Source organism: Salvelinus namaycush, chromosome 20 (genome assembly GCF_016432855.1).
Source record: "Salvelinus namaycush isolate Seneca chromosome 20, SaNama_1.0, whole genome shotgun sequence".
Lineage (NCBI taxonomy): Eukaryota > Metazoa > Chordata > Actinopteri > Salmoniformes > Salmonidae > Salvelinus > Salvelinus namaycush.
In genome coordinates, this window is record NC_052326.1 from 16,458,427 (window position 1) to 16,471,309 (window position 12,883).

Consider the following 12,883-nt stretch of genomic DNA (forward strand, 5'->3'; position numbering starts at 1 on the left):
CTGTACCTTTATCTTGTATATTATCTGGATTGTCCACAGTTTGTTGGAGGGGAAATAAAAACTGTTTTGGTTGTGGTAAAATGTACTGTTCTGCTCTGTTCTCTTTGTGTGCTAATACTGTATTATACAGTTACGATCATTCTCACTACAATCAGACATGTTCAACATTGTACAAGAGTACAAAAACAAAACTTGTATTGCAAGTTTTTACTGCTTCTAAAACTGCTTCTTGCCCCACATGTTTTCTAAAAATAGCTTTCAGCTAATACAATGTTGACATGTAATGGATGGAAAAACGTGTATAATTTATTGAAAATGTCACTTGGATCTTTTTTGGCACCAACAAAATCAAGTCCCCTTCTGGCACACCGAGTCCAATTGGTTGTATTGGGTCTTCGTGTTTTTACCCTGCAAACTAGAATGAACCCTGACTATAATAGACAGCTGGCAAAGCTCTTAGATTATACACATTTGATGGAAGGAAAGTTAATGTGAATGATGACGGGGAATGCCTCTCAAAGAGCCAGCGTATTTATAAAACAATTTAATCCATGATTCGCTTGGAAAGTATGAGAACTGCAGCTCCATAATGTCAGCCATGATGCAGTCCCACTACCACCTGCTGGGTCAGGGGGAAAGACCTGATCACAGGGCTCAGACTGCTCTGTTAGATCACATCTAAGAATGGAGGCTAGAATCCCATCTAAATAACAGAGTATCACTTTCAGTTTATTAAAATGTCAGATGAACATTTATCATGATCACATTGGGTTGCTGAGAAACATGGGTTCTCTGGAGCTAACCTAAATAAATGATACAAAACGCCACATGACAGCTATATGATCCAGAAAGGAATACAGAGACTGTGTGTGTGATGGTGCGAGGTAAGAGGTCAAGTGATGTCATCCAGAGCTGGGGGGGATGGTGTCTCGGGCAGCCCACCATCAGGTCCTAACCAGTCTGAGGCAGAACGAGAGGAAACGAGACTGAGGAGAGGAGAGTCAATCAGCCAGTCTCGGGAGGAATGCTATGAGTCACAGACTTCTGGAGACATGTGATCCACTCACTGAGCACTCAAAGCTCTTCTCTCTCTCCTGTGTACGCAGCGGTGATAGACCATTATCTGCCTAGCAGCTCAACTTCCCCTTTAACTCTGTCTATGTGCTGTGCTTCAATAAATAACATATGGTGGACATTGACAACCAGAGATGCTTTCTGCAATACGCACAAGCCATTGTGTCGGTCAGTGCATCCGTCTTCTGTCTACAGGTCTCTTGTTTCTCTACTTAGTCTGACTAATTTAAAGGGGCAGTGTCCTGCTAATAAACCTCTGTATGTGGGGTAGGAGTCCCATGTTAAACCTCTGCACTGTATGTGGAGCTGATGTGACCCAGAGGACACAGCTCCAATCTCAGGGTAAACAGCTGGGTGGATCAGGGCAGGGGGCACACAGGCAGTACACGTACACACAAATGCACACAGACACGCACAAACACAAGCACATTCACTGCTTGAAATCACTCTTTCCATTTCTCCCCATACTAAAATATTTGATGTGTTTTATCTAGTCCCATTCCTGTGTGAGATTGCAGATAGAGAGATTGAGTGATTTGATAGAGATAGTATAAACTGTCATACCTCCAGTCTCTTGAAAAGGGACTGTAGTTGATGTTAATGTAACAGTGAAGCCACTGAGTGGACTGTTCTATCTTCTAGACTGTGTGTTGTTCATACCCTTGCCCTTCTTTTAACTCTGCTCAGGCTGCCATTGCAAGTGGTCCAGTTGCTTAACAGTGGTACAAAATCACTATGGCAACAGCAGCATAGTATTTTTAGGTTTTCTCTGAAGCTGAGGATAAAATGGTGTTCAAGAATCTCAGATGTTTGTGATCATCATACCCCAAATGATCAAATACAATCCCCTTCAAACACTCAGCTCCATTTCAAACAAAAGTATTTATTTCTTATTTGTTTATGTGTCATTCTCCAGTGACTACCATGTGATTCACCTATATTTGGAATCAGAGTTTTAGCTCTCCTATTTTTCTCCCAACCTCATTCTGTCTCCTCTGAAAGCATGCGCTCAAATTCAGCATCTAGGCCTAAGGCCATTCTTAAAATACTCACCCCAGCTAACTTAGGTTTCTGTTTGGTGAAATCGAAAGGAGCCAGAATGCTGCAAAATTTAAGCTTAATTCCTCTTGCCCTCCAATTGAGTCCCACACAAACACCCATCTCATACACAAACAAACACACTTCAACAGCCTGCCAGAACTCACAAACGCATACACAGATTAAGAGTGTTTAAGAGTTCTGAGAAGACCAAGCTAGGCACAACAAAAAGCATGCAAATGTCAAATGGCATCAAGGGAAATAAACACAAACAGGTTTGTACAGCTCATCTTTTTTGGACTGAGTATATAGGTTGATGGACGCAGGCAGACACAAGCACACCGATTCCCTATAAGTCCCATCTCCCACTCAGTCCATCTGTCTCCTCTCAAACAGACAGCCACAGAATCCCTAATTTGTCTGACATGCGAAGGCTTGCAACGGCTTACATACATTTATTGTGGCTCTGCCGCTTTCGCCTCTCAAAATGGATTGTGTGTGTGCATGCGTGTGGTTATGTTTGGCAAGTTTTGACAGAGGTTAATTCAACCCGAGTCAGTGCCTGAGGGGGGGACAGTCGGTTACATAAACAGAACGAGGCTGTGACAGGAGAGGAGATGCTCTTTTCCAACTCTCCTCTCTCTTGCTCATAGAGAGTACACAAAAGACTTCTCTGTGATAAAGGATGTGTTTCGTTGTGTCATCTGTAGGAAGCCAAAGGCAATGTTGATTTTTGAAGGAATTATATTATATTAAATTCCATCACATGGAAAACGATACAATACATGATGTTCTATAGATCCAATACATGAATAACGACACTGAAAGAACAGGGATTGACATGCATTAACTGCCTCTAAAAATAAGAAGGAAAAGAACAGTTTAATCTGGAGCAGTTGCAAATTAACTGTCCACTCCCGTTACTGTGTGTTCCCACAAGTCTCTACTGCGCGTCTGCACATTTCTCTGTATGGATGTGTGTTTCTCTGTTGTTAAGAGTTCATGCAGATTTTTCTTCGGGGCCTGTATGATTGTTTGGCAGAGATAAATGTATTTGTTGTATGGTAGCCTACTTGTCCAGTATGTGAGTGTAATGGTCAGCTACTCATAAGATCATAGACAACACTGAGTGAACCACTCAGACATCTCTGTCCATTGACTGAGGGAAGCGTGTCCCCTCTGGGGCCAGCCTCACAAGGACAAACAGATACAACAGAAAAATAACAACAACATCAGTCTTAGTGTCAATATTGGTCTGTCATGTTGCTGACTGTCATGTTGCTGACTGCCATGTTGCTGTCTGTCATGTTGCTGACTGTCATGTTGCTGTCTGTCATGTTGCTGACTGTCATGTTGCTGTCTGTCATGTTGCTGTCTGTCATGTGGCTGACTGTCATGTTGCTGTCTGTCATGTTGCTGTCTGTCATGTTGCTGACTGTCATGTTGCTGTCTGTCATGTTGCTGACTGTCATGTTGCTGTCTGTCATGTTGCTGTCTGTCATGTTGCTGTCTGTCATGTTGCTGACTGTCGTGTTGCTGACTGTCGTGTTGCTGACTGCCGTGTTGCTGACTGCCATGTTGCTGACTGTCATGTTGCTGTCTGTCATGTTGCTGTCTGTTATGTTGCTAACTGTTCTGTTGCTGTCTGTCATGTTGCTGTCTGTCATGTTGCTGACTGTCATGTTGCTGACTGCCATGTTGCTGTCTGTCATGTTGCTGACTGTCATGTTGCTGTCTGTCATGTTGCTGACTGTCATGTTGCTGACTGCCATGTTGCTGTCTGTCATGTTGCTGACTGTCATGTTGCTGTCTGTCATGTTGCTGACTGTCATGTTGCTGGCTGTCATGTTGCTGTCTGTTATGTTGCTGTCTGTCATGTTGCTGACTGTCATGTTGCTGTCTGTCATGTTGCTGTCTGTTATGTTGCTGACTGTCATGTTGCTGTCTGTCATGTGGCTGACTGTCATGTTGCTGTCTGTCATGTTGCTGACTGTCATGTTGCTGTCTGTCATGTTGCTGTCTGTCATGTTGCTGACTGTCATGTTGCTGTCTGTCATGTTGCTGACTGTCATGTTGCTGACTGTCATGTTGCTGTCTGTCATGTTGCTGACTGTCATGTTGCTGTCTGTTATGTTGCTGTCTGTCATGTTGCTGACTGTCATGTTGCTGACTGTCATGTTGCTGTCTGTCATGTTGCTGTCTGTCATGTTGCTGTCTGTCATGTTGCTGTCTGTCATGTTGCTGACTGTCATGTTGCTGACTGCCATGTTGCTGTCTGTCATGTTGCTGTTTGTCATGTTGCTGACTGTCATGTTGCTGACTGCCATGTTGCTGTCTGTCATGTTGCTGACTGTCATGTTGCTGACTGCCATGTTGCTGTCTGTCATGTTGCTGACTGTCATGTTGCTGACTGCCATGTTGCTGTCTGTCATGTTGCTGACTGTCATGTTGCTGTCTGTCATGTTGCTGACTGTCATGTTGCTGACTGTCATGTTGCTGTCTGTTATGTTGCTGACTGTTATGTTGCTGACTGTCATGTTGCTGTCTGTCATGTTGCTGACTGTCATGTTGCTGTCTGTCATGTTGCTGACTGTCATGTTGCTGTCTGTCATGTTGCTGTCTGTCATGTTGCTGTCTGTCATGTTGCTGACTGCCATGTTGCTGACTGTCATGTTGCTGACTGTCATGTTGCTGTCTGTTATGTTGCTGACTGTCATGTTGCTGACTGTCATGTTGCTGTCTGTCATGTTGCTGACTGTCATGTTGCTGTCTGTCATGTTGCTGACTGTCATGTTGCTGTCTGTCATGTTGCTGTCTGTCATGTTGCTGACTGTCATGTTGCTGACTGCCATGTTGCTGTCTGTCATGTTGCTGACTGTCATGTTGCTGACTGTCATGTTGCTGACTGTCATGTTGCTGACTGTCATGTTGCTGTCTGTTATGTTGCTGACTGTTATGTTGCTGACTGTCATGTTGCTGTCTGTCATGTTGCTGACTGTCATGTTGCTGTCTGTCATGTTGCTGACTGTCATGTTGCTGTCTGTCATGTTGCTGTCTGTCATGTTGCTGTCTGTCATGTTGCTGACTGCCATGTTGCTGTCTGTCATGTTGCTGACTGTCATGTTGCTGACTGTCATGTTGCTGTCTGTTATGTTGCTGACTGTCATGTTGCTGACTGTCATGTTGCTGTCTGTCATGTTGCTGACTGTCATGTTGCTGTCTGTCATGTTGCTGACTGTCATGTTGCTGTCTGTCATGTTGCTGTCTGTCATGTTGCTGACTGTCATGTTGCTGACTGCCATGTTGCTGTCTGTCATGTTGCTGACTGTCATGTTGCTGTCTGTCATGTTGCTGTCTGTCATGTTGCTGACTGTCATGTTGCTGTCTGTCATGTTGCTGTCTGTTATGTTGCTAACTGTTCTGTTGCTGTCTGTCATGTTGCTGTCTGTCATGTTGCTGACTGTCATGTTGCTGACTGCCATGTTGCTGTCTGTCATGTTGCTGACTGTCATGTTGCTGTCTGTCATGTTGCTGACTGTCATGTTGCTGACTGCCATGTTGCTGTCTGTCATGTTGCTGACTGTCATGTTGCTGACTGTCATGTTGCTGACTGTCATGTTGCTGACTGTCATGTTGCTGTCTGTTATGTTGCTGACTGCCATGTTGCTGTCTGTCATGTTGCTGACTGTCATGTTGCTGTCTGTCATGTTGCTGTCTGTTATGTTGCTGACTGTCATGTTGCTGTCTGTCATGTGGCTGACTGTCATGTTGCTGTCTGTCATGTTGCTGACTGTCATGTTGCTGTCTGTCATGTTGCTGTCTGTCATGTTGCTGACTGTCATGTTGCTGTCTGTCATGTTGCTGTCTGTCATGTTGCTGACTGTCATGTTGCTGACTGTCATGTTGCTGTCTGTCATGTTGCTGACTGTCATGTTGCTGTCTGTTATGTTGCTGTCTGTCATGTTGCTGACTGTCATGTTGCTGACTGTCATGTTGCTGTCTGTCATGTTGCTGTCTGTCATGTTGCTGTCTGTCATGTTGCTGTCTGTCATGTTGCTGACTGTCATGTTGCTGACTGCCATGTTGCTGTCTGTCATGTTGCTGTTTGTCATGTTGCTGACTGTCATGTTGCTGACTGCCATGTTGCTGTCTGTCATGTTGCTGACTGTCATGTTGCTGACTGCCATGTTGCTGTCTGTCATGTTGCTGTCTGTCATGTTGCTGACTGCCATGTTGCTGTCTGTCATGTTGCTGACTGTCATGTTGCTGACTGTCATGTTGCTGTCTGTTATGTTGCTGACTGTTATGTTGCTGTCTGTCATGTTGCTGACTGTCATGTTGCTGTCTGTCATGTTGCTGACTGCCATGTTGCTGTCTGTCATGTTGCTGACTGTCATGTTGCTGACTGTCATGTTGCTGTCTGTTATGTTGCTGACTGTCATGTTGCTGACTGTCATGTTGCTGTCTGTCATGTTGCTGACTGTCATGTTGCTGTCTGTCATGTTGCTGACTGTCATGTTGCTGTCTGTCATGTTGCTGTCTGTCATGTTGCTGACTGTCATGTTGCTGACTGCCATGTTGCTGTCTGTCATGTTGCTGACTGTCATGTTGCTGTCTGTCATGTTGCTGTCTGTCATGTTGCTGACTGTCATGTTGCTGTCTGTCATGTTGCTGTCTGTCATGTTGCTGTCTGTCATGTTGCTGACTGTCATGTTGCTGTCTGTCATGTTGCTGACTGTCATGTTGCTGTCTGTCATGTTGCTGACTGTCATGTTGCTGACTGTGATGTTGCTGTCTGTCATGTTGCTGACTCTCATGTTGCTGACTGTCATGTTGCTGACTGCCATGTTGCTGTCTGTCATGTTGCTGTCTGTCATGTTGCTGACTGTTATGTTGCTGTCTGTCATGTTGCTGACTGTCATGTTGCTGTCTGTCATGTTGCTGACTGTCATGTTGCTGTCTGTCATGTTGCTGACTGTCATGTTGCTGTCTGTCATGTTGCTGTTTGTCATGTTGCTGTCTGTCATGTTGCTGTCTGTCATGTTGCTGTTTGTTATGTTGCTGACTGTTATGTTGCTGACTGTCATGTTGCTGTCTGTCATGTTGCTGTCTGTTATGTTGCTGTCTGTCATGTTGCTGTCTGTCATGTTGCTGTCTGTCATGTTGCTGTTTGTTATGTTGCTGACTGTTATGTTGCTGTCTGTCATGTTGCTGTCTGTCATGTTGCTGTCTGTTATGTTGCTGACTGTTATGTTGCTGACTGTCATGTTGCTGTCTGTCATGTTGCTGACTGTCATGTTGCTGACTGCCATGTTGCTGTCTGTCATGTTGCTGTCTGTCATGTTGCTGTCTGTCATGTTGCTGTCTGTCATGTTGCTGACTGTCATGTTGCTGTCTGTCATGTTGCTGACTGCCATGTTGCTGACTGTTATGTTGCTGACTGCCATGTTGCTGTCTGTCATGTTGCTGACTGCCATGTTGCTGACTGTTATGTTGCTGTCAGTAATGCATTTTTGAAACAATATGCGCCATAAATATACGTGTATTTTATGTATAATCGCAATGTTCAATCAATCAGCTCATGGAGAAGCAGGTAAGAATTGTACTGATGGAAGTTCCAAAAATATATATGTTTTCCCTGATTAATCTATTAGAGAGGATGGAGGCAGATACAGTGACAGCAGTAGCTGATCAAGATGGATGAGGCCATCAGATCACTTAACATACAGATTGGGTTAGATTGGAGAGGGGATAGCTGACAGAACAAGGGACATCTTTGAGGGTTGTAAAGGCAATATGTTATGCAAAATGCATTTGCAATGTTATTCATTTGTTATTGCATTGTCCATTGCTAATGATAATCATGGAAGGGGTTCCCATTGGGCACAGACGTTAATTCAATGTCTATTCCACGTTGGTTCCATGGAATTTCATTGAAATGATTTGGAAACAACGTTTATCCAACCAGTGTGTGCCCAGTGGGTTACCTCATATCCGTTCCTACTCTGGCTATGTTGCCAGATGTGTCTCAGTGGGTCATATATTTTCAACTGCTAGAAACAAGCCACTTCCTCTGTAGTAATGGTGAAAACATAACGGTCACGAATCTGCGCTCAGTTTACTCTCAATGGCACTCAGAGGCTGCGGTACAGCGAAGCCTATTATCACATCAATAATTATCTGGGTGATTTTTTTTCTAGGTCGCACAGCAAGATATTTTTGAGCAAGTAATAGCAGACCGGAATGGCTTGTTTCAACTTGAACTAGCTAGCTAGTAAATATTAGCCAGATAGCCAGCTAGCTAGGTTAAATAAGAAAAGATGCATTAATTCAACGTTGGCTAGCAATAAAGATACTTGGAAACAAGTCAAGGTACCTACCCAGCAGCTTCTCAAAATATTCTTCCACTTCATAGCCGCTTCAAGAAGATATTTACTCAAATAGTCTGAGCTTCATGTGTCTCACCTGACAGCATGAGGTTGGCGCCTGAAGCAAATAATTTGTATCTACAGCAGGCATAAGCTATTACTGTAAAGAAATACAGTATGTTGGTGACATTTTTACAGTAGGCTTCCAATTACAGATAATAATGGTATTTTTCAGCATTTTAACCATAATGCAGCATTATTGCTGTAAAACACATGCACAGTATTTTACTGTGCATTATACAGTGTTTAACTGTTGAAAATTACAGAAAAGTCTTACAGTGTACGTGAGTACAGGAGTCTGCGTGTGTATGAGGTGTGTGTGAGCTTGTGTGAGCTTGTGTGTGTGTGTTTTATGTGAGTGAGTCCATCTTTGTGTCTTATTACAGGAGATGGCACAATGGCTGTTCAAGAGTCCGACTGCCTGGAGATGTTTCTCAGTCTTTCGGTCCTGGCTTTGATGCACCAGTACTGTCTCTTATCCATTTCATACACAAACCAAAATCCCACAAATTTACCATAAGCTTTTTTACACCAGCTTTTCCATATATCTGAAAGGGGTAAAGGGTAAAATAAAAACATGGTTAAAAGCCACCTAAAGACCTGATTCCAGCATTTTCACAGACCCTATAACAAAAATACATTGGGGTTAGGGTGACCACATTTAAAATACCCAAATGCGGGACAAAAGGATGATTTTGCGGGACATTCGCACAACAGTGTAGCCTACATGAAAACTTTTTGGGCAGCACCGACAGATGAAGCCTATTGAATCTCATTAGAATATGCATAAAATGCATAAGGTGGATATCATAAGGTGAATGCACCAATTTGTAAGTCGCTCTGGATAAGAGCGTCTGCTAAATGACTTAAATGTAAATGTAAATACTCCGATTGCAACGTCTGCCTATGCCCACACATATTGTCTTAAGAATCTTTTATATTTTTAAACAATATATTTTTTTTTTTGGCACATCTTTATTTGGGGAGTTTCTCTCATTCTCTGCAGATCCTCTCAAGTTCTGTCAGGTTGGATGGGGAGCATTGCTGCACAACTATTTTCAGGTCTTTCCAGAGATGTTTGATTGGGTTCAAGTCCGGGCTCTGGCTAGGCTACTCAAGGACATTCAGAGACTTGTCCCGAAGCCACTCCTGCATTGTCTTGGCTGTGTGCTTAAGGTCGTTGTCTTGTTGGATGGTGAACCTTCGCCCCAGTCTGAGGTCCTGAGCGCTCGTGAGCAAGTTTTCATCAAGGATCTCTCTGTACTTTGCTCAGTTCATCGTTGCCTCGATCCTGACTAGTCTCCCAGTCCCTGCCACTGAAAAACATCCCCACAGCATGCTGCTGCCACCACCATGCTTCACCATAGGGATGGTGCCAGGTTTCCTCCAGACGTGGTGCTTGTCATTCATGCCAAATAGTTCAATCTTGGTTTCATCAGACCAGAGAATCTTGTTTCTCATGGTCTGAGAGTGCCTTTTGGCAAACTTCAAGCGGGATGTCATGTGCCTTTTACTGAGGAATGGCTTCCGTCTGGCCACTCTACCATAAAGGCCTGATTGGTGGAGTGCTGCAGAGATGGTTGTCCTTCTGGAAGGTTCTCCCATCTCCACAGAGGAACTCTAGAGCTGTTTCAGAGTGACCATAAGGTTCTTGGTCACCTCACTGACCAAGGCCCTTCTCCCCCGATTGCTCAGTTTGGCCGGGCGGCCAGCTCTAGGAAGAGTCTTGGTGGTTCCAAACTTCTTCCATTTAAGAATGAGGGATGCCACTGTGTTCTTAGGGACCATGTATTTAGACAGTTTTGCAAATGTATTAAAAAAGGAATACAGAAATATCTAATTTACATAAGTATCCACACCCCTGAGTCACTACATGTTAGATTTCCCTTTGGCAGTGATTACAGCTGAGTCTTTCTGGATGCGTCACTAAGAGCTTTGCACACCTGGATTGTACAATATTTGCCCATTATTCTTTAAAAAATGATTCAAGCTCTGTCAAATTGGTTGTTGATCATTGCTAGACAACCATTTTCAAGTCTTGCTATAGACTTTCAAGCAGATTTAAGTCAAAATTGTAACTCGGACACTCAGGAACATTCACTGTCTTCTTGGTAAGCTCCAGTGTAGATTTGGCTTTGTGTTTTAGGTTAAAACATTGTCCTGCTGAAAGGTGAATGTATCACCCAGTGTCTGTTAGAAAACAGACTGAACCAGGTTTTTCTCTAGGATTCTGCCTGTGCTTTATCTCAATTCTGTTTCTTTTTTATTCTAAAAAACTCCCCAGTCCTTAACGATTACGTGCATACCATACCCATAACATAATGCAGCCACCAGTATGCTTGAAAATATGGAAAGTGGTTCTCAGTAATGTGTTGTATTGGATTTGCCCCAAACATAACACTTGGTATTTTGGACAAAAAGTGACACTGGCCATATTCAACAGTGCGCGAGAGCGCTCTGAAATCGGAGTAGATAGCCAGAATTAACAATGTCCATTGAAACGCACAACGACTATACCACTTTGCTAAGAATGATGTGAATAATCAAGTCAATAAATGTTGGATAGTAAATATACTGCCTGCCAAGTTCGATGTATTAGTATCCAACTAACGTTAGGTAACTAGCTAACATACCAGTACATACTGCTGTAATGCTATGCGGTTCGTAAGGATAGCGTAGCTAACAAATTGTCAACCAACATAATGTGTAACGTAACTTATTTCAAAAGTCATTACTTTATTACATTGCTCAACATTTTATTTTATAACTAGGCAAGTCAGTTAAGAACAAATTCTTATTTACAATGACGGACTATTTTATGATGATTTTTTTTTTTTTCACCTTAATTTAACCAGGTTAGCTAGTTGAGAACAACTTCTCATTTACAACTGCGACCTGGCCAAGATAAAGCAAAGCACTGCGACACAAACAACAACACAGAGTTACACATGGAATAAACAAGCGTACAGTCAATAACACAATAGAAAGAAATAAAGTCTATATACAGTGTGTGCAAATGGCGTGAGGAGGTAGGCAATAAATAGGCCATAGTAGTGTAATGGATGTGAAATGGCTAGCTAGTTAGCGGTGGTGCGCGCTAATACCGTTTCAATCGGTTACGTCACTCGCTTTGAGACCTTGAATTGAAGTAGTGGTTCCCCTTGCTCTGCAAGGGCCGCGGCGTTTGTGGAGCGATGGCTAACGATGCTTCGTGGGTGACTGTTGTTGATGTGTGCAGAGGGTCCCTGGTTCGCGCCCGGGTCGGGGCGGGGGACGGCCGTAAAGTTATACTGTTACAGTAGCAAAGTAATTACAATTTAGCAGATTAACACTGGAGTGATAAATGAGCAGATGACGATGTGCAAGTAGAGATACTGGTGTGCAAAAGAGCAGAAAAGTAAATAAAAACAATTTGGGGATGAGGTAGGTAGATTGGGTGGGCTATTTACAGATGGACTATGTACAGCTGCAGCGATCGGTTAGCTGCTCAGATAGCTGATGTTTAAAGTTAGTGAGGGAAATATAAGTCTCCAGCCTCAGCGATTTTTGCAATTCGTTCCAGTCACTGGCAGCTGAGAACTGGAAGGAAGGCGGCCAAAGGAGATGTTGGCTTTGGGGATGACCAGTGAGATATACCTGCTGGAGTGCGTGCTACGGGTGGGTGTTGTTATCGCGACCAGTGAGCTGAGATAAGAGCTTTACCTAGCATAGACTTATAGATGACCTGGAGCCAGTGGGTCTGGCGACGAATATGTAGCGAGGACCAGCCAATGAGAGCATACAGGTCGCAGTGGTGAGTAGTATTTGGGGCTTTGGTAACAAAGCGGATGGCACTGTGATAGATTGCATCCAGTTTACTGAGTAGAGTATTGGAAGCTATTTTGTAGATGACATCGCCGAAGTCGAGGATCGGTAGGATAGTCAGTTTTACTAGGGTATGTTTGGCGGCGTGAGTGAAGGAGGCTTTGTTGCGAAATAGAAAGCCGATTCTAGATTTGATTTTGGATTGGAGATGTTTAATATGAGTCTGGAAGGAGAGTTTACAGTCTAGCCAGACACCTAGGCATTTGTAGTTGTCCACATATTATAGGTCAGAACCGTCCAGAGTAGTGATACTAGTCGGACGGGCGAGTGCGGGCAGCGAACGGTTGAAAAGCATGCATTTGGTTTTACTAGCATTTAAGAGCAGTTGGAGGCCACGGAAGGAGTGTTGTATGGCATCGAAGCTCGTTTGGAGGTTAGTTAACACAGTGTCAGAAGAAGGGCCAGATGTATACAGAATGTGGTCGTCTGCGTAGAGGTGGATCAGGGAATCACCCGCAGCAAGAGAGACATCATTGATA